Source organism: Panthera uncia, chromosome C2 (genome assembly GCF_023721935.1).
Source record: "Panthera uncia isolate 11264 chromosome C2, Puncia_PCG_1.0, whole genome shotgun sequence".
NCBI lineage: Eukaryota > Metazoa > Chordata > Mammalia > Carnivora > Felidae > Panthera > Panthera uncia.
Genome location: NC_064810.1, coordinates 92,500,000 through 92,523,601, shown reverse-complemented (window position 1 = coordinate 92,523,601; position 23,602 = coordinate 92,500,000). Strand labels below are relative to the sequence as shown.

The following is a 23,602-nucleotide window of genomic DNA, read 5'->3' as shown; positions in this document are numbered from 1 at the left end:
TTAGAAACTCTTTTGCTTGTAAAATGAAAACCGCCTTGTTGCTGTGGTCCATTTTCTCTCATTTAAAATGGAGTGGGGCTGGGGGGACAGTTGGCCACCATTATTGAAATAGCAATTTTCATTGGCTTTGTGGCACCTTAAACAGTCTGGGAGGCAAATATTCGCCCTCCCCTGTTCCACACTGGCAGGGAGAGCCAGGTACGCAACGAAGCAGCCACCTACCCTCTGCAAATCGGCACTGGGTAAATACTCTACTGGAATAACAGAGCCTATACCTCCGTTTTCCAGGGGAACAGGAACATCCAAGAGTTTAATGTTTTTAACTTTCATCTAGCGAGTGTTTTGAAGCTCTGGCTACGGGCTGGACTTCCCTAAGTATGCATGAGGAAACACGGGGATGTCCCACTATGGAACACACATGAGAATCTAAGAGCTGTGAGCTGTGCCTATCTACCACATTAGGCTCATCCGAGCATCTGCTGTAGCATCATCAATAGTCCAGAAAGGAAGGAGTCCAGGTGCCTCATGGCTGCTTCCTGTCTCCAATCCCTTCAGTAATTACGGTTCTGAGTCAGCTTTCATAACCCGCAGTGAATGACACACCTACTCTGAACACACATCCTGATATAACCAAGCCCATAAAAGGCTAAAGATAAAAGAGAAAATCATAACAGTATGATGGGAATCATAACAAGATATAATTTCCATAAAAATCATCTCGGTGGCAGCTTCTTCTAAAAAAAGGGGTAAAGTAAACATAATATCTCTCACATTACATTTATGTTCTGTACCTGGTATAAATTCTATTTCTTCATTAAATAGAAAGGAGGGAAAAGTCTACATAGAGAACTAAAATATTACATGAGGGTTTTTTTTCCCCATTCAATTTGGAAAGTTTTTGCAAAAGTGGATCATTTATTTATGAAAGCCCTAACCTTCTGATCGTATTTAATGAAGAAAGCTTTAGCTCTGATGAAGGAAAAAGACCACAGTGGCTCATTTAGCCACCAAGGGAAGCTTTGACAAAGGTGGGGACCAAGACTCGTCAAGGAAGGCCCCTACAGCATGGAGGCTTGGGTAATGGCCATCAGATTCATTCTGCCACTAAGGACCTTTACTTGGTATCAGAAGGTGGACATGCTGGGGGTGCCTGGGTGGCTCAGTCAGTTCAGCGTCCAACTTCAGCTCAGGTCATGATCTCACGGTTCATGAGTTCAAGCCCCTTGTCAGGCTCTGTGCTGATAGCTCAGAGCCTGGACCCTGCTTCAGATCCTGTGTCTCCTTCTCTCTCTGCCTCTCCCCCACCCATGCTGTCTCTCCCTCTCTCAAAAATAAACATTAAAAAAAGAAAAAGAAGAAGATGGACATTCTGTACTCTTGGAGGCAGAAGATATCAGAAAGCAGGCAGATATGGATCAAATCCAGGCTATGGCACTCATCAGCTGCCTCAGTTGTGTTACTTAATTTCTCCGAGCCTCAGTTCCTTTGATAGTCAGATGAGAATGAGAACAGTACCTACCTCAGTGGGTTGTCATAATGAGATGAAATGTTAAAGGTTCTGGCTCGGACAACACATACCAGCCCTCTTTCACTTCCCCTTACCTCTCCTATGGCTGAACCCCAGACCAGCAGAACAGGACACTAAACATCTCTAAATTTCATTTTCTTCAGCTATGAAATGATGAAGGCTGATATATGGGAAAGCATTACATGTATGTACCAACATTAGGAAATATTGTTATTAGTGCCAATCAGCACCCTTCCTCAAAATTATATTTCATGGAATAAGAGTAAGAAGCATCTCTCAGACAGTTTCTACCCCATCTGCTTACCGCTAAATGTTGATATACTTTTATATTAGTGTCCCCTGAGGGGGATTAAACTGTGCTTTATAGTTATTTTCATTTTCATTTTGTGCATTTAATTAATGCTTTTATCTCTGTGCTCACACTCTGGGGTAAAATTTGAGAAAACCAGAATCTGAAAGGGTAAAGACAAATATTAGCAGTAAGCAACTTGATTCTTACTTATCCTTGCACCCGCAACCCAAACGCATTGAAAATTTACCAAACACGTAGTGGGATTAAAGCAACAACAACAACAACAACAACAACAACAACAACAAGACAAGCATCAAGAAAAAAAGGAACATGCGTTCCCCTGGGTGAAATTTGCCCTAGAATCCTCAGTACCTAAGTGCCCAGCACTTTCTCCATCTGGAGAAACAAAACAACTTCAATCTACCATCACCCATTATTGAGAAGAAAAAGTTAAAAACTAAATCTGAAAGGCACTAACATTCTTCTCCTGATATGTATCTCCACTGAGTGAACAGAAGGGCCACATGTAGCCTCCAGATGTACATGGCCTTCAACTCCAAGCTGTTTAAAATACACAAACCATAGCACCCTTTCCCCCATTGTTGAGAAGATGAGGAGCTCGATGGACAGGTGAAGGCTGGGATTGAACCCCATCCTACCATCTCCTCCACACCACATGTGCCTGGTGGCTTTCAGAGAAACACCAGTGCACCTAGTCACTCTGTCTTCTCATTCAGGATGCCAAATGCTAACTAACCATAATCAGGAGTTTTGATTATGGAGTTTTCTCTTTCTCTCTCCATTCTTAGTACGAACACCATGTTTTCTCTAACTTCTAATCATTTTTCCTCTGTCCTTTCTGCCAATTTCTAGGTTGTTCCCACCCATCCCAGTGTTTCTTCTGGCCAGTGCTTTGCACTAGCTTTGCATGGATATCATGCCAGAAGAATGGAAATTTATATTCACAATTTTGTAACAAACAGGTAAGGCAAAGTTAAATAAAGAGAAATCAGAAGCCAGATGAGAGCAGCAATTTATACAGGGTTCTTTGGTCCACTGGGAATCTTAAAAGAACCCCAACAACATCAGTTTAAAGAGGTTCTCAGCATCTGACTGTAGAGATACACAATTTTGGACAGTCAAAGTATCTTCTCTCCTCTGAGAGTGAAGAATAAACATCTCCTGACTCTGGTTCTCTAATGCTAGATAACCAATGACTTCAAAATTTAGTGGCTCAAAATAACAGCTTTTTGTTATTTGTCATGATTCTAGGGGCTCTTGCTTCCCATCTGAAGCTCAAATCACCTGAAGGCTTTTCCTCACATGCTGGCATCTTGCTGAGATCACTGGTTGGCATCCCTCTCTCCAGACAACCTCTCCAAACAAGTATCTTAGACTTCTTCCCCACAGGCCAGTCTCAGAATAGTCAGACTTCTTACATGGCAGCTGGCTGCTCCCAGAGCAAGTATTCTGATACGCAGGAAGTCAAGGCTGAAGTCTCTTAAAACCTTTGCCCAAAAAACTGGAAGTCACTTCTGCCATACTTTATACAACAAAGCTGTCATCAGACCCATTCAGATTGAAAGGGAAAGGGGGACAGACCCCACCCGTCAAGAGAAGAACCGAGTTTGAAGACCGCATTAACAAACCACACTCAGATAGCCTTGCACGATCTCCATCACAAACGTGGGGCTGATGGCAGACTGAGCCCTAGCGGATCATCTACACATGTAGATGCCTACTCCCACAGGACAACATAATCTTAATGCTGGGAGATAAAAGGAGGCATTGGTCAACTGTGCTAGTTGGCTATTCACAGTGCTTTCATTTCACTGCCAGTCACCAAGGTTGGGAAAGTGACTGGAAAGAAAGAATAAGAGCTTTCTTTGATCACTAACCAGTCATCAAATTTCTATATGCATTGCCTGTGTTTTAATGTCTCCCGGTTAAAAAAAAAATACCATTTGTATTTTCATGGAGGTACAATAGGTTTAACTTCAAATTTTGATCATTTTAAGACTTCACTGCTCCTCTTCTTGTACTGGTCCTCCAAGTGCAGATGAATGGATAATTAGTCAGCGTTATTGGACAAATAGATTTGCAGGACATTAGCAATGTAAACTCATGCTTGAATTCCTGCTGTGAATATTCATTTAGATAAGCAGCAAAACTTCAGGTTATTTTAAATTAGACCCAGACATCAATCCTACGACTACTGGAGACTGTATCTGTATATAAAACTGCTCATTAAAGCCAGGCAAGAAAGAAGTAACTCCTGGAAAGGCCAACTGAGCAATTACACCAAAGCTTATCCTCACCAGTGACTCGTTAATGAATATCTCTGGTGTTCCAGCCCTGGAAGAACCCACAAAGGACAAGGCAAGGAGTTTTCAGTTTTAGATGACTACTAAACCCAGAGGGAACTGGTTCTCTTTGAATCCTTTGTCTTCCCCCTTCCTGATAACTGCAGGCAAGTAGGTGGCTTTTTTTGCCCTGCTTGTCTGGTTTCATAACAGCCTATTTCAAATTTGCTGAGTGACTTCTTCAGAAATCTCCTATCATCAGTTACTTGAGTTCTTCCTTGCCCCACATGGTCAAAATAAGATAGGACAGCTCTAATAGCTCTTCAGCGGAGGGGAGGGCAGTTCTTCCCTGGTGCGGACAAGGCAAGGGGGACAGTGAGGCAACATCAAGAGCTTCTTGCTTCACCGGCATCAAGTGTCCAGAGTACAGCACAGACAGCAGCTTATGGTGACCAGGATGGGCATGGAGAAAAGGGTGCACAGTGTCAACATGGAAACTGGGTTAAGAAAGTCCCGGGGGAAAAAATAGATAGCTAATTAGAGTTTTCCAATCAACACACACAAACCGGAATGGATTTTCAAAGATGTTCCTCTTTTTTTGTGTGCCAGAATTTAAGCCTTTTTCTGAGCACCAGGAAGTTACAGCCGACAGAAGGGGATTTGGTGATAGAAAATAATAATAAAAGAAAGTGATCATAAAAGAGCTATTCGTTGAGCCCTTACAATATGCCAGGTGGATACTATGACTAATCGCATTTTACACATGAGGAAAATGGGGCACAAATACATTTAATAACCAGACGAAGAGCACTTAGCAAGCCGGAGGGCAGAGCTGCCCAACAATGGAGTTCATACTCTTCACTACCACTAGTATAAAGATGAAACAGAAGTTTTCTGACTGGACAAGGCTGGTATCTAATCCCAACTCCATCATTACTGTGACTGACCGTGACTTTAGTTGTTAGCCTCTAGGAGCCTCAGTTTCCTCACTTAATTCTTCCAGGTGCTATGAATTCCCAGAACATAGTTGGTTTTCAATAAACTATAGGTATTTTTATCATGCAGGCCAGAGGGAAAATGGTCAAGTTAACAACATAAACCATAATAATGAGAAGGAAACCCAGAAGCATCAGGAACATGAACACTCCATGCTGAGCTGAGCAGGAAAACCGTACCTTAGAGAGGACTCTTTCTAGGACCTTGATCCCCTCTTCACACGTGAACTAGACCCAATCTTGAGAGAGTCTGTATAGTCTGTGTTCACAACTCAAAGAATTAACATAGGTTTTCCTTTCCCTTTTACCTGGAGATATAAAAATACATAATATCTGACATACAAAACCATATTTTTACTCATATCCAATCTTTTCTAACTCCAACAGGTCTCTACATCTGATTCTAAATTAAGTCCTCTCCAGGCACAGTTCTGATTAAATCCCACTGGCTTCAGAGCCATTGAATCATCTTCAATGCCAAGTGAATGAAATCCAATCTCTGTGGTCTTGCCTCCTCTACCTCACAGCAGAGATTTAGGCTTCCATCCTAATGCTATCTTCCCTCATGCCTCATCTAGAACTCCTCTTCTAGGAAGGACAAGGCCCATCAGCCCACTTCTCCCTGGACATATTTACCTTGGCTCATACCCTTCTATTGTCTTTGTACTGGCTGGTTCCCCTGAGCACCTGCTCATTCTCTCCTGCTCAAATCCCTATGATCTGTTAAGACCCCACTAAAGGGCCTTCTCTTCCAATAAAACTCCTGATACAGTCTGAATGTTTGAGCCTCCCCTAAAATTCATATGTTGACATTCGAACCCCCAAGGTGATGGTATTAGGAAGTAGGCCTTTAGGAAGTGATTAGGTCATGGGAGTGAGCCTCATTAATGGCATTAGTGCCCTTATTTTTAAAAAGGGCCCAGAGAGCTTCCTTGTCTCTTTCACTGTGAGAAGATGCTCTTAAGTCTGTGACGCAGCAAAGGGCCCTTACCCCAAACATGCTGGTGCCCCGGTCACACAGTGATAAATATCTGTTGTTTATAAGCTGCCCAGCATGTAATATTTTGGTGTAGAGCCCAAACAGACTAAGACACACATCCCATAAGCAGTTCAGGCCCCAGTAATCCATTCTCTTCTTCCTCTAGATTCCTACCATGTATATAGCCTTCTTCTCTCCAATGCATGTATACACGGTTCAGTATTGCTATGTAACTTCTCCCAGGGAAATCCTTCTCTCTCCAATGATGCCCATATGCAACTTGAGACAACATATATGATTAAGAGTATAGGGTTGTAGTCGGGCAAATCTAAAGTCAAAGCACAGCTCTGCAATTTTCTAGCTATATGACCTTGAGCAAGCTATTTAACCTCTCTAAATAGTATTTTCCTCTCCTATAAAATAGGATAATAATATCAGTCATCTCCTATGATCTGGGGGTGGGTTCATACCGGGCACATATGAGTGCTGAATAACGTCAGCTATAATTATTATCAATACCCATTTCTCATACTTTTTTCTATCCCCGATAGCACTATCTAATCTATGTATCTATCCAACCACCTATCCATTCATCCATCTTTCCATCTATCTGTGTAAGACACTCAATGAATCTTTGCCTACTGCCTAATTTGGATGCACCAATCCTTCTCAAATTTCCATTTCTCCAAGAAGCTCAAAGCTGTTTCTAGTTTATTAATCTGGCATTGAAACTCAAGAAGAGTCTCCAGATAGGATCTCACAGAGAGCCTGCGGATTTCCAGGAGGCTGAAAGGGGAGTGAAAAGTGATCATTTCCTTAGTTCAGATATGCTGGTTTGAAGAACAGCTGAATAATTCATTAGGTCTTTTAAGGTACATTGATCAGATTCTGCTCTTTGAGAAGCATTTTACCTTGAAGTAAACTATTTGTCATTCTCCTTTCAAATGAGAGGTAGATAATAGACTGCCTCTCTTTAACAAAACTATAATAAAGGTCTAAATGATAATAATCCCTTAGACTTGCAGAGTGCATCACAGTTTATAAAGCACATTCATATCTATCATCCCATTCCATCCTTCCAACAGCCCCATCAGACAACCAGAGGGCTTATCTCAGTGTGATAAATGGGAATGCTCAGGAATGTTCAAGAGCTTTCCCACATGCCAATTTGTTGGTTCAAATATTCCAACTCCTAATTCAGTGCTCCTTTTACAGCACCATAGGATTTAAAACTATTTGCGCATCTTTACAAAGAGATACGCAGCTGGAAAGAATGGACCCCACTGCTAATTTGTATTCTGGCTAAAGTACTTGTGTTATCACCTTGGAGATATGAATGCAAAGCAAAACTGTCAAATGGCATGTAAGGCAGTTCAATACTTACATGAGGCTAAGCGGGAGACCTTGGTTGAAAGTCTATTTTAATGCAGCCATTTCCAGGGTCTTTCATACTTGTTTTCCTAGAGTTAAACAGTATACAGCTCCAGCCTCCAGGAATTTCCTGTTTCCATACTCAGTGTGGACCACATTTTGGTACTCTTCCTACACCTACTGTTCTACCAGGACCCCTCACCCACTGCCCTCCAGCTGCCCAACCAGCTACCTGGCTCCCACTGAGACGTAGAGCATGTTCTAACTGAACACCTATTTGGGGGCTATTTCCATCTGCAACCTGCTCCCTTCTCTCATTCACACCTCTGAGCAACTACCTCAGAGAGACCTTCAGCCCATCTTATCACATACCATCCACACGCACACACCCTGTAACCACTTCCCTACTGTTTCATCATGGTACTTATCACAATTTGACACTTCACAATTCTTTTATGTCTCTGTTTATGAGTGGTCTCCCCTCTAGAATGTAAGTTCCATAAAGACAGGCTTTTGTTTGGTTCACCACTATCCCACCAGTACTTAGAACAGTGCCTGACAATAAGAAGCTCCCAATAAATACTTGTTGAATAAGGGAATGCAGCCTACAAATTTCCCTGTTTAGAACCTCTACTTCTTCCAATGTGAAAAGATTCTTACACATGAAACTAAAAGAACAGAAATGAATCTCACAACTAGGACAAACGCAGAGGCAATCAGTGCCATGGAAGGGATGCAAAACATGTGGGCAGAATCCCTGAGACCAGAACAACCATGACTGCAACTAGGTTACATCACTAGAGCTAATGCCATTCACTCGATAAGAACAGATTAATGACCAATACTCCTCTCCTACCCCAACCAACTGACTGTCTCATTGCCTAAGGCAATTCCATCAAATGCCTCCAGCTGTTTCTTTTGAAAAAAGATTCAAGTTATTTCCTGGATTTCACATGTATGACAATAAATTGGCATTTACCACCTGGGAGTAGCACAACCTGCCACTACCCATTTCAATCTGATACAGTAACAACTACTCAACATTGGTCATGAAGCATTCTTCCTAAAAATATTTAACCTGTATGTAATAATGAGAAAATCATCACATGTCCAGAAGGTGGGATATTAACCAGGGTAACTGGCCAGGACTCCAAAAAAATCAGTGTCAGGAAGAAAAAAAAGGGACTGAAAGACTCTCCTAGATTAAATACATAATACATACATACAAACGAATGAATGAATGAATGAATGAATGAGTAAATAAATAAATAACTAGGTTGGATCCTGGGATGGGGAAAACAACTAAAATTAGGAAACTGGGAAAATTTAATATGGAATGCATAGTTTACAGAAGCTCCATCAGCATTATTGAAAACCAAGATCCAGTTTATCATCAGTCACCCCTACAAGTAATCATTATGCATTTTCCACATACATCACGTCCTCTAGTTACATACATCTGGTCACAATAAAATCTGCATCCTGAGTTCAATAGGGCTTAGCCTCCGCGGAGCATCTTTAATGCTAACTGGAAGAGACAGGGTTTATACATGCTTATTTAGAAGATGATTATGAAAACTGTATTCCCTAAGCCTGCCTTTTGGATTTTTATTATTCCTTCTATTTCTCCACCTCCCTCCCTCTCTCTTTGCATTGGCAGGAGTGGGGGATATGTCAATTAACATTTAGTAAGTTCTGGCATTGAATACGTTAAATACTACATTAAATACTACTTCAGCCACTAAATTGTAAATTCCTTGAGAGTAGAAATGATACCTGGTTAATCTTTGCATTCCTTGTGGCAAACAAAATGTCTCACATAGAGTACATAGTTCATAAGTGGTTGTTGAATTCTGGGTGAGGAGATGGGCTAAATGGGTGATGGACATTAAGGAAGGCACTTGTTGGAATGAGTACTGGGTGTTGTATGTAGGTGGTGAATCACTAAATTCTACTCCTGAAACCACTATTAAACTATATGTTAACTAAGTTGGATTTAAATAAAATTTTTTAAAAAGATTAACAACAATAACTAAGAATGACAATAAAAATTAAATAAATGAAAATTACTGTACTTCAATTTAGAACATGTAATGACTATTGCTCGAATTTTTAAATGACCCCGAATCTCTGTACTTTGAAATGTACTGAGGAACTAATACATTTTTCAGATTTTGCTACTTTCATTCAGTTGCCAAGTCTCTTAAACATTTCATGAAATGTTTAACAATAAAACTACTCTTCACGTCTCAAGAAATATTTTTGAAGAAATTGGAAAATCAAGACATTCTTTCCATGTATAAAAAATTCAACAAGTGATTCAATAAGTCAATATCATACCTTATTTCAAAATGAAAAGGCATGAAGAGCATTTACTAATATCTTCTGAATACTCTTACCTACATCTGTTAAAAAAAAAAAAAGGCTTGTTTCACCAAATAATCCTTGCAGCATGATTTATCCACCTTTCTGCATCCATATCAACCACATCTTCACTCACCTTCTCCAATGAGAAATTTTATAGTTGCTTATTTCTTTAGTATTTATTGAATTGATTCTGGCAATGTGAAAAGTGTCATAATATTTAAAAATCATTTAACTTTCTCCTTTACAGCTCCCTCCTTGCTTTTTTAAGTTCCATTTCCATTTGGGAATCTTGACATTTGTAAATGTCCTGGATCATCAGGCTCTGAGACATTCAAATTCTACTTTACTGAAATCAGACTGCGTGGGGCGCTTGGGTGGCTCAGTGAGTTAAGCATCTGACTTTGACTCAGGTCATGATCTCAGGGTTCGTGAGTTCAAGCCTTGCATCAGGCTCCATGCTCACAGCATGGAACCTGCTTGGATTCTCTCTGCCCCTCCCCAACTTGCGCTTTCTCTCTCACTCTCTCAAAATAAATAAATAAACTTAAAAAAAAATCTGTGTGCTGAATTTCAACAATTATGTTTCCTCTACACTTGCTGACATTCTTTCATGACAATGCCCAAGACCACTACCTCCACTGGGGCCTCATGCACCCCCTTCCTATAATCAAAATGGTTTGCAAGGCAAGCTTTTTCTAAGACCACATAGCATATCCCAAAGAATTACCACGACCTAGTTCTAGAACATTACTCCAGATAGATTTCAGCCAGTGGCAAAATATACAAAACATCTTTACTTCAGCAGCTGAGCCTCGTTTCTAAGAACCACTCCCTCTTTGAGAGGCTAACCAGAGGAAATCACCCCGTCGGAGAAAAAGAGACCATGGGCTTGGTCCCCGTCCAGCCACCACCCAGCTGCACAATCCTGAGATGTGTGTCTCTGAGCTTCAGTTTCCTCATCTTTATAATAAAGCAGTTACACTAGGTCATCTCTCACTTGCCTTCCAATTCTAAGATTCTGTAATTCCACTGAGTGTTCCTATTTGGGACAGAGGAGAAACATGATTATCAAATCTTATATATGTACACACACACACACACACAAACACACACACACACACAGAGCTTTGGGTAGCTCTTCATTATCTTGCTACTTCCATGTATTTTGGGTGCTCTGGCAACTTCCAAAAGGACCTATAAGAACTTAGAGATTAAAACACAGCCCAAATCTATGACATAGCAATTGTACTCTTAGGTCTATATCCAAGAGAAATAAAAACATACGTCCACACAAAACTCGTACACAAATATTCACAGCAGCATTATTCACACTAGCGAAAAAATGAAAATAACAAAAATGTCTATCAGCTAATGAATGGATAAATAAAATGTGGTGTATCCATACAATGGTATATTATTCAGAAAGGAATGGAATACTAATACTTGCTACAACATGGATGAATCTTTTTTTTTAATTTTTTTTATCGTTTACTCATTTTTGAGAGACAGAGTGTGAGTAGGGGAGGGAGGGGCAGAGAGAGAGTGAGAGAAAGCATCTGAAGCAGGCTCTAGGCTCTGAGCCATCAGCACAGAGCCCAATGCTGGGTTCGAAGCCACGACCAGGAGATCATGACCTGAGCTTAAGTTGGGCACTTAACCGCCTGAGCCACCAAGGCACCCCCAACATGGATGAATCTTGCAACCATCCCACTAAGTGAAAGAAGCCAGTCCCAAAAGACCACAAGTTCTATAAATCTATTTATATGAAATGTCCATTATAGGCAAATCTATTAATACAGAAAGTAAATTAATGGTTGCCTCAGGCTGGAGTGGAGAGAGAGTTGGAGGGAAATGGGAAGTAACTGCTAATAACTAAAAGGTGTCTTTTGGGGGTGATGAAATTTTCTAAACTTGATTGTGATGATGGCTGCACAGCTCTGTGAATATACTAACATCCACTGAATTGCACACCTCAAATGGATGACTTGTATGGTATTTGAATTATAGCTGAACAAAACTGGTTTTAAAATATTAACAAATAAACATGCCCCAGGTTTCTGCCTAAGGATAAAAGAATTAAAAAAAAAAAACTTTTGAAGGAAGCCCTGGGTTCAAATCCCAATGCTCCTCCTCAATAGCTGTGTGACCTTGAGCCTGTCTCTGACCCCATAGGCAGAAATGACCCATCATGGTAAATTCATCCGTGTGGAAGATGTCCTCTAGGGACACAGCCTACCAGCCTATCATCTAGAAAACACACACTTCTTTCCACTGCCCTTGTTTGGTACTGCACATAAAGTAATGTTATGGTTCAACTTCAATGTGTATTCTTCTGAGGCCATATTATTATCAGCCTTTTGGGTGTCCATGATTGTGCCCCACAAATACACACACATTTATACATATGCATTCAAATTCACACACTGTTTCTAATTAGGCCATTTACTTCTGCGAGTTAGTAATTTAGACTGTAAACACAAAGGTAATATTTCTATGGCTTTAAAAAACTAGCTAAGTGATGTCCACCTTAACTCAATAATTTGTTGTTTTTTAAACTCTCTACTTTCTCAAAATACCTTCTTTTTTTTTTATTACTTTTTTTAAGAACTACTATCAGAAAATGAGAAAATAGGGACCCCTGTGTGGCCCAGTCAGTTGAGCATCTGACTCTTGATTTCTGCTCAGATTATGATCACAGGGTTGTAGAATTGAGCCCCACAATTCTCTCTCTCTCTCTCTCTCTCTCTCTCTCTCTCTCCCTTTGCCCCTCTCCCCTGCTCTCTCGCTCTCTCTCTAAAATAAATTTTTAAAAAGATAGAAAATGAGAAAATAAGCTTGCTTTTGGCAATCATACAGTCATCAAACATCTAACATAGGGTTGGGCAAAATGGGAAAAGGAGAGTGGGAGGTATAGGCTTCCAGGTATGGGATGAATAAATCATGGGAATAAAAGACACAGCATAGGGAATATAATCAATGATATTGTAAGAACATTGTATGGTGACAGATAGTAGCTACACTTACTTGTGGTGAGCAGAGCATAATATATAAACTTGTGGAATCACTATGCTGTACACCTGAAACTAATGTACCATTGTGTGTCAACTATACTCAAAAATAAATAAATAAATAAATAAATAAATAAATAAATAAAACCTAACATGTACCAGAAGTTGTGCAAAGCACTCAAGATACAAAGATGAATATGGGACCCTAGTTAGCCTTAACTCTTGCAGATCTCATCGTCCAGTGAAACCATAGTAAAAAAAATTCTTTTTTAATTTTCAAAATTTTTTCAGCTTTATTGAAATATAAATGACATATAACATTTTGTAAGTTTAAGGTGTATGACATGTTGATTCAATACACTTATTTTTACTGCAAACGATTACCCCTGCAGCGTTAGCTAACACCTCCATCCAGTCACATAATTACCGTTTCTTTTTTATAATGAGAACATTCAAGATCTACTCTCTTCACAACTTTCAAGCATACAATAAATTATTGCTAACTATAATCACGGTGCTGTGCATTAGATCCCAGAACTTATTCATTTTCTAACTAGAAGTCTATACCCTTTGACCAACATCTCATTTCCCCCACCCTCGACCCCTGAAAAAAAATTTTTTTAATCAACCAAACTAATTCTCTTCATTGATATAAAAGAATGAGTTCTTGTTAGTGTTCTAATACCTCCCAGATGGGTTGGCTTCGAGCAGCTGAAATCTTTGGAAACTTAGAATCATCCCCTGCACCAATGAGAAGGCAGACCAAGAAGTCTATCACACTCTTCTCCAATGAAAATACGCCATTTTAAGCCAGGTTGAACTTTCCCCCGTTTTTATAAAGTTCCATGGCTAAAGCTGAAGATATTTTAGCCAATATGCAAATCAGTCAATGTGTAGCACTGTGTCGATATGTGAATAGTTACTTATTACATTGCTATATAAACCTGTACACATGTTACTAAATAGAAAAAAGGACTACAATCACCCAGATCATTTAAAACCAAACTCTTTACATTAAAAATAATCTGAATTCATATATATTGGTATATGGTGTTTATGTGCACTCCCACTCAATTTACACATGATTAATTTGTGTGCTTTAGAAAAAAGCAATGAAATCAATACCTGTTTTTAATATGTATATACTAATTTCAAAATCCACAACTTAAGCAACCTGCCAAATATTAAAACATGGGTATGCAAACTAACAATTCTTCTCAGATATCTGTTAGTAATGTTATAAATAGTAACACTAATTCACACTAATATAAATGCCAATTTTTTGCCACCTCTTTGGCTAAATAGAGAAGTATGCATAATCTGACTCCCTATAAATTCTAATTTTAAGAAATTATATTTATCACCATGCTATATTTATTACCCATACCTACACAGTATTTATCCAAAATTCTATGCAAAAGACATCTCATTGGTAACTTTTCCCGTATTAAAAAAAAAAAAAAGTTTTAATGTTTTAAGTAGAACAATATGGGTTCTATTTAATAAAAAAAAAGGAAAAAATGACAGCAACATGAATGTAAAAAATGCACATTTTTTCAACATCAAATTCATCTTGGAATACATACAAGACTATTTTAAACAGGAATGAACTGTATTCAGGTCTACCTGAATAATTGCCTCAATTTTTTGCCCATTTTGACTGGAGCTCCATCCTATCTATACCCTCAAATCTTCCTTCCCTTCTTCGTACTTGTCCATTACCCCTTCTCAGCACCCCCTGACACTGCTAACACTTCACTGCTTTGCTTATAAGGCCACAGATTACTCAGGTCCAACACCAGTTACCAATGACTGAGGAGGGGAGAGGTTAAGGTCACTGGATTTGGGGAAGGCAATGAACAGCAAGATCCAGGTGTTAAATGATCATCTACCTGGACAAATAATTAAGTCAAAAATGATGAAGACAGGTACAGCCACTGTGGGAAACAGTATTACGGTTCCCTCCACGAAATTAAAAATAGAACTACCCTATGATCCAGCAATTCCATTTCTGGGTATTTATACAAAGAAAATGAAAACACTAACTTAAAAAGATTTTGCACTCACTGAAGGATAAACTATTTACAATAACCAAGATACAGCCTAAATGGGTGCATGGACAAAGAAAATGTGGTATTTATGTACAATGGAGTATTATTCAGCCATAAAAAAAGAAATCTTGCCATTTGTGATAACACAGATGGTTCCTGAAGGCCTTATGGTAAGTGAAATAAGTCAGACAGAGAAAGACATTGTATGATCTCACTTTCCCACTTATGTACTTACATGTGGAATCTAAAAAACAAACACAAACTCATAGATACAGAGAACAGATTGGTGGTTACCAGAGGCAGAGGGTGGAAGGGTAAGCAAAAATGGGCCAAAGAGGTCAAAAGGTACAATCTTCCTGTTATAAAACAAGTAAGTCATAGGGATGTAACGTACTGCATGGTGATTAGAGTAAATAATCTAATGCAATGGTATTGCATTTTTAAAAGTTGCTAAGAGAGTTAATCTTAAAAGTTCTCATTACAAGAAAAAAGAAACTGTAAGTATTTATGGTAGCAGATGTTAACTATACTAATTGTGGTGATCATTTCATAATATATACAAACATTGAATAATTATATTGTATACCAAAAACTAATATGATGTTATATTGTCAATTATACCTTAACTTAAAAAAATAAAAGAATGAAGAAGACAATAAACAAATGGAAAACAGATGTAAGATCTTCAAAGATGAGTAGAAGTGACCATGGTCTTGATAGATAGCAGACAAAAAAGATGCAGAGTGATAAAGTGTAACATTTGGGAGCTGAATTAAATGATCTCAAAGATGCCATCCATTGCTAACAAAGGGGCCCTGAAAACATCTCAAGAATACTAGTGGTGACCTCCTGTAGATTCATCAGAATGCCCAGACAGATCTATTTTCACACCTCCCTTGCCCTTCTAAAATCCCTAGTCACTTCCTCTCCACCTCAACAGATAATCTGGCTTCCTTCTTTACTAAAAAAAAAAAAAAAAAAAAAAAAAAAAAATCAAGGTCATCAGAAAGAGATTCAGCACAGACTCTCTTTTCGGTCTCAGTTCTTACACTTCTTCATCTATTTTCTGTTCCCTAATAGAGGAAAATCCTTCCTGGCTTCTAGCATTAAACCCTCTGCTTTTCATCCTCTTTTCTTAATCAAGTATTGTAGAGTGCCTCCATAATCTAAGAGCATGAACTAGTTTATTAAGCTTGTGAAAGTTTATAAACCTCCCCAATACTCAGCTTCTTTAGCTATAAAATGGAATATAATGTCCACCATTCAAGACAGTTGTAAGATTTAAATATGATAATAGATTAAAGTAGCTGCCCCAAAGTAGGGTGCTTAACAATAACTAGCTATTATTATTACCCTCTCAGGGCTGTCTCCTTCAATTACCACGCACACTTCCTCTCAAACTAACTGCAAAATCCATTTAGAGCTGACTTCAGAGAGGTGGTCTACCCACTGGGAACATAGCCCTGAACAAAAGCAAGGGAAAGTCCTTGTCCTCACGGAGTTTATAGCCTAGCAGGCAGAGAGAGAGAGGCAATAAATAAAACACAGAAGTAAATTATATAGTGTTAAAAGATGCTAAGCCCTATGGAGTCACAATTTATGAAAGCATGTACCGGGAGGCCTCACTTTACACACTTAAATGCGTGTAAGCAAAAACCTGAATGAGGCAACTGGCCAAGCAGATATCTGGAGAAGAGCATTCCTGAGAGGGCCGAGGCAGGAGCATTCTGGGTGGTCTGAGGAATAGCAAAAAGGCTGGTGTCACTGAAGCCAGTGAGCAAGGGGGAGGACAGTAGACAAAGGCAGAACAATGAGGGGAGGGGAGCAGAAGCCGTGCAGATCAGACCTGACAGAGCCTTGAAGGCCATTGTAAGGAATTCAGCATTTACTTTGAGTGGGTCAAAGAGTAGGAGCCTCTGGTGAAATCTGCACAGTGGCATGATCCAACTTCACCTTTGTTAGGATCACTCTAAACACTGTTGAGGACAGGCTCAAGGTCAAGAAAGGAAGAGGAAGACCAGTTAGGAGACTATTTCAATAATTCAGGACAAAGATGATAGTGGCTGGTTGATGTCAATAGAGGTTGAGAAGTCGTTGGGCCCTGGATATATTTTTGAAGGGAATGTAATACCAAAAGGATTTTCCGATCCATCCAATTGCAATGCAGAAAAAGGGAGGGGCCAATGATGATTTCCAAGGATTTTGTCCAGAGCAACTGGAAGAACCCATTGGCCCTTTCCTGAGCAAGTCAGGAGGGTAATGAATGCCTTTATCTCTCCAGGGCCATTGCTTCCTGCCCACTAACAGCCCAAAGGTCTTCTTGCTTTAAGAATAGAAAAGAAAGCATGTCAGCTTTCTGCTCTCCTAATCTCTCCTAATGCTTGACACTAAATTTCCTTGCAAAATTGCTCTGTAACCACTGCCTTCACTCTTCCCTTCTTCTACAAATGACACTTCCCTTCTTCTACAAACAACACTCCTGCAGGGCAATGAGGACATTCCAATCTTCCGGCCCAGACTCTGGAATTCTGTGCTGTAACCTTCTTGCCACACTGCAGCATTTGGCATTGCCCAAATACCTCCTTCCTCAAATTCTAGCCTTGGTGGGAAGATCGAGTATCCTGGTTCACTGTAATGGCTATGATCGCTCCTCCCACATTCTCCTTTCTCCTTTACTCTCTCCTTCATTTCTGTTCTCAAGGACCAGATCCCCTAAATTCCTCTCTGTCCCTCTGAAGCTACACTGCCAGGACCTTCCACTCACAGCCATTCTAAGTGTTCCCTTCATGGGGTCGCCAGCAGCCCATTCAGCGCCTGCAACATTGTTGACTGCACAAATGAATGAATCAATCTGTCCATCAATCGTCATATCTCTATTTAGTTTTCACCTGTCTCCCAAGCTCCCGCTCTGCTATTATAGCCACGAGCTGCACATTCCTTTTAAGTTAACCGAGTCTAAAGAAATACTCCATCTTAACTATCCCTCCACAAAGCAAGCAGCTTTATTCTATCATATTTTTTTTTCTTTTTAAAGTTTATTTATTTATTTTGAGAGAGATAGAGAATAGGGGACAGGCAGAGAGAGAGGGAGAGAGAGATCCCAAGCAGACTTCCCACTGTCAGCACAGAGCCCGACGTGGGGTTTGAACCCACAAACTGTGAGATCATGACCTGAGCCGAAATCAAGAGGGAGATGCTTAACCAAATGAGCCACCAAGGCGCCCCGGACGATCACATTTATTTTAAGGATGTAACGACCCCTGTATAAAAACTTTTATTTCTTCCACATTAAGATTTCTACAAGAGCCTCCCTTCTGCCCTTCTCATTTCATTTTACAATGCTACCAGCTTAATTTTGTAAAACACTGGTTTAATCATGTCACTCGTCCAATCAATGTTTATTAGTACCACATTGGCTTCAGAAGTTGAGAGAGAGAGAGAGAAACAGAGAGACAGAGAGAGAGAGAGAGAAAAGAGGAAGGAGAGAGAGAGAGAGAACAAGAGGTTGTCTCTCCACCCCTCCAAATAGCCTTACACACCACTGCTCACACAGTTCCCCGCCTGGTTGTTTCTCCTCCAGCCTCTCTTCAGACTGTACCCTGTACTATGTGTTCATCAATGTTCTGCTGAAATCCTACGTTGCCCCAGAAGCTGGACACACACCTCCCAGACAAGAGTGGTTTGCAACATTAATGCCCCAGGATTCCCTGTACTCGCCACTTCTATGTCACTGATAACACTGGTTCTGCAGTGTGGCCCTGGGATCAGTAGCATCAGTATCACTTTGTTAAAATGTAAATATTTATGTGTGCCTTCCCCCACACCAAGCCCCAGTCCCACTGAATCAGAATCTCGAGAGGCAGAGTTCAGCAGTCTGTGATTTACCAAACTTCCCAGGTAAGGCTAACACACATTAAAGTTTGAGAGCCATTGACTTATAATAAAATACTGCCCTACAATGTTTCACCTTGCCAACTAAACAATATGCAAAATGCCAAGAGCAGTATCTCGTGTATAGCCGTCCCTCAAGACACGAGTTTTGTGACACTGTTTTCAGTAATGGCATCACATTAAGTATCAAACCCCAACCTCTAATTTTGTGGGAGCTCAAAATTTAGCTCCCAAAAATTCCAAGAAACAACAAAAGTACTCTAGTTTTTAATATGAATCAAGAAAATAAAATAATACTCTTTTAATCAAAAGTTTAAGTCTTTTCAATGTTAAACAACAAAATTAAATGCTTTTACCTAACACTAAATAATTTGACATTAAGTGAATAAACAGAGAATCTTCTTTTATATTTCCTTTGTATTTCAGCTTCGGAAAAACAGTTCTGAAGTTTTGAGGTTTACCTTAATCGTGAATACAGGACAAGGTACCTAAATAAAAATACCTGCAACAAAGCATGCCTGGGTGGCTCAGTCTTAATCACTGACTTTGGCTCAGGTCATGATCTCACGGTTCGTGGGTTCGAGCCCCATGTCAGGCTCTGTGCTGACAGCTCAGAGCCTGGAGCCTGCTTCAGATTCTGTGTCTCCCTCTCTCTCTCTCTGCCCCTCCCCGACTTGTGTTCTGTCTCTCTTTCTCTCTCTCTGTCTCAAAAATAAATAAACATAAAAAAAATACCTACAACAAGATTAGGCCTTAATTTTAAATTTTTATTTATTTATTTGGAGAGAGAGAGAGAGAGAGAGCAGGGGAAAAGGAGAGAGAGAGAGACAGGGAAAGAGAGAATCCCAAGCAGGCTCCCCACAGTCAGCACAGAGCTTGATGCAGGGCTCAATCTCATAAACCTATGAGATCATGACCTGAGCCAAAATGAAGAGTCTGGCACCTAACTAACTGAGCCACCCAGCCACCCTGATTAGACCTTAATTTTAAACAATCTGTATGTTACAGAAAATGGAAAGTGAAACCAAGTCAAGTTGAACATTCATGTTTAACATTCTGCCTTCAGGAAATTCAGTAATAATGAGTTACACTTAAGTCCAGCCTATTTGTTTCCACTCTTCAGACAACCATATTTAAGAAAGAATTAATTTTAATTAAGGGCCCAAAATGACAAATTTTGTGTTCTGGATAAAAAAGGAAATAATTATTAACGCTAAAAATGCCTTTGGATGGTATTATATGTTCCATTTATTCCCTATATTGATGAACTTTCTTCATGTCTAATGTGAAGAGAACACAGTGATAGCTGTCATGCTAGGTGTGAGCATATTTTTGTATACTTAGCCTCTTTGGAGTTTTATTGCCAAAATGTCCAGGGTTCCATACCAATACATTGCTTTTAATAGAATTATTTAAAAAAAAAAAAAGAAAGAAAGGAAAGAAAGAAAGAAAGGAAGAAAGAAAGACTGGAAAAGACCAAGACAAAATAGTAAAAGGAGTTACCTCTGGTACCACATAATTTTTTCCCTTCTTGTTTTATAATAACCAACTTTTCAATGAGCATATGTTAACTTCAAAATCTAAAAAAGTTTTAAGGACATGGTTTTGTTTTATGTAACTAATCATACGGTGGCTTATGTCTGCATTTAGGAGAATTGTGCGTGTGTCTTCTTCACATATATCATCTCATTTAATGCTCACAATAGCCCCATTTTGCAGATAAGAAAACTGAATCACCGAGAAATTAAATATATGGTACACAGGACTCAAACATGTGCAGACTGACATTAAAACTCACTAAAGTGTCCCACTGGGAAGCTGCCATCTAGGCTGGAACTCCTATCTCGCCCTTTGGCAAATCCAAGACTGGTTCATTACTTCCTTTTGAGAATGTATAAACAGAAACCCAACGGCAAAAGCAATAGACCTATAACATTGGGTCATTTTTTTTTTCTTTTCTCTTATTCTGCCCTGTGTCCTGATGACTCAGAAGAAAACACACAAAACATATTAGACATAAAAATTTGAGAATGCACCTTCATGGCGTCCTCAAATGGGGCAACTGCAAAGAGGAGATGGTGTCCTTAAGATTAGAGCGAATAGCGAAAAGGGAAGAAAAGACCTAAAACGCAAGTGCAAAAGCAGAGACAGTAAAGAACAGAACTGATGCTGTGGAAAATAATGCCCATACTGTGAAAGACCAACAGGAAACACTCTCCCAGCAACAATTTAAAGGACAGATATAAAAATAAAGACAGGAAAGTTGACATATAAGGATCACAGGGGACAGAGATCCAAACAAAGCAAACAGATATTCCGCAGGATGAAATTCAATAGGAAATAATAGAAATTAAAAAAAATAGTAAAGGTAAATAAACATATGTGGACGAGGGGCCCCTGAGTGGCTCAGTCGGTTAAGCGTCCGACTTCAGCTCAGGTCACGATCTCGAGGTCCGTGAGTTCGAGCCCCGCGTCGGGCTCTGGGCTGATGGCTCAGAGCCTGGAGCCTGCTTCCAATTCTGCATCTCCCTCTCTCTCTGCCTCTCCCTCGTTCATGCTCTGTCTCTCTCTGTCTCAAAAATAAATAAACGTTAAAAAAATTTTTTTAAATAAAATACGTGGACGAAAACCAGCTTGTAGGAGCAAAAGTACACTGAGTTCTAAGCAAAATAACTGAAAACAGATCCCACCTGTACCCAAAAAAGTAATTTCCAATTTTTTCAAAATTCATGTAACTAACCAGGCAGAAAATCAGGTTAACTACAAAGTAATATCAAATTAGCCCCAAACGTCTCTTTTACAATGTTAAACACCACAAGCCAATGAACCACCTATACAACTTGGTGAAGAAAGGGTGGTGATAAAGTAACTGTATTCCCCAATTATTGTTCACGAAAAAAGCAAAAGACAATTTTGAAGCTATGCAAGAACTCATAAAATATGACAAATACATAATAGTCATTTAAAAAGTAAAGTATATATTCCAGCTAACTGAAAGGCAAATCAAAAATAGAGAATTCAAGAATATAACAAGGGCAAACTACAACCGATTTAGTACAGCTAATTTAATGCAAAATACAAAGACTATCCCTGAAAAACAATGTATTGTTTTTAATACCTTCAAATTTTAACACTTAATCTTTAAAAAAACTAAGTATATAGTATTAAGACAGACAACATAACATATATATCCAATTTATAATCAGGTTGAATTAAACACTGGAAAGAGCGAGAGAAGCATGGGATCAGGGTAGGGGAATAAGGTTTCACACTTTATTATGCCATAGGGACATTAAAGGCTCCCATTTTATTATTAATATGTGTAATTTGAGAACTACAGGTTTAAGTACATATTTAAATTGCATTTTTGAAAAAAGTTTATATAGAAAAACAATAGAGGGTGACTGGATGGTTCAGTCAGTTAAGCGTCCAGCTCTTGATTTAGACTCAGGTCATGATCTCACGATTTGTAAGTTTGAGCCCCAGGTCAGGGTCTGAGCTGGCCGTGCAAGGCCTGATTGGGATTCTCTACCTCTCTCTCTGCCCCTCCCTTTCTCGTGCTCTGTCTCTCAAAATAAATAAACATTAAAAAAAAAAAAAAGCAATGGAGACACGAAGGAAAATGCAACTTTAAAAATGACAGATGATCAAACATATCATATGTATAAGTAATCAATAAAACCAAATGACATAAACTTTCCCTCTGAAAGAAAACCTTCAGATTAGGTCCAAAAATAAAATCTTATTCACAATACATACTTTCATCAAATCATAAAATTAATCAAATCCTAAAACGTAAAACTAATACAATGTCAATTATATCTCATTAAAAAAACAACAAAATCTACTATGTATATGCTCTTTCAAGAGATACAGCAAAACAAATCTATACAAAGTCTAGAAATAAAAAGAAAATAAAAAATATCAAGCAACCACAAAGAAACACTTTTAAAAAACAAAAATAATTTCTTCAAAAGCACTGAGTGATGGATAGAATTACTGAATCACTATATTGGACATATGAAACATATGTTAACTATACTAGAATTAAAATTAAAAATTTAATAAAAATAATAATAATAATAACAAGAATAATAATAATAATTTCTAAGAAAAGCCATTACCTGGGGCAGAGTGTTTTGGATTCATAAAAGTTACAATCTACTATGAAGTTGTAACCCTTAAAACTTTATACAGCAATAAGACTGACACATATAACACACACAAATGACAGAAACACAAATTATACCAGGAGACTAGAAAGCTATTTTTGTGTGATCATTCTTCCAGATGAAATTTAGAATCATTTCCTAAAATCCTAAAACAAATTTTTCTTGATATTTTTGTTGAAATCTCATGTTAACACAGTAAGAACAGACACCTTTACGTTACTAAGTTTTCCTATCCAGGAACATGAAATATCTTTGTATTTACTCAAGTTTTCAGTATATCCTTTGTTAAGATTTAAATTTTTCTTTATATAAGTTGTACAGAAGAGTTCTTGTTAAATTCATTCCTAGAATATATATATGTATAATATTATATATATATAATATTATATATATGCATATTGTGTATATATATATATGTTTTTCGTTATTATTGTAAAGGTATCATTTTTCAAATATATTTTATAATTGGTTATTTTGGCTCACTAATAAGAATCCTATTGGCTTGGGTATAATTATTTTATATCCACCCACAGTGCTAAATTTTTATTGTTCTAATTTCTTTTAGTTGATTCTCCTAAATTTAAGGTATCATCTGTAAATAATGAAAGCACCACTATCATCTAATCCTTATAATATTGGTTTCAG

General features: G+C 38.7%; 1 protein-coding gene and 1 long non-coding RNA gene across 4 annotated transcripts in view; one reads left to right on the top strand and one right to left on the bottom strand.

Moving 5' to 3' along the window:
- Window positions 1-23,602, bottom strand: part of TNIK (TRAF2 and NCK interacting kinase) — a 393,469-nt gene that overhangs the window by 346,372 nt on the left and 23,495 nt on the right. The window lies entirely within an intron of this gene.
- LOC125921167 (uncharacterized) lies at window positions 1,421-4,938 on the top strand. The gene is made up of 3 exons (XR_007457323.1): window positions 1,421-1,712; window positions 2,694-2,803; window positions 3,093-4,938. It is a non-coding gene; the product is annotated as an uncharacterized LOC125921167 (long non-coding RNA).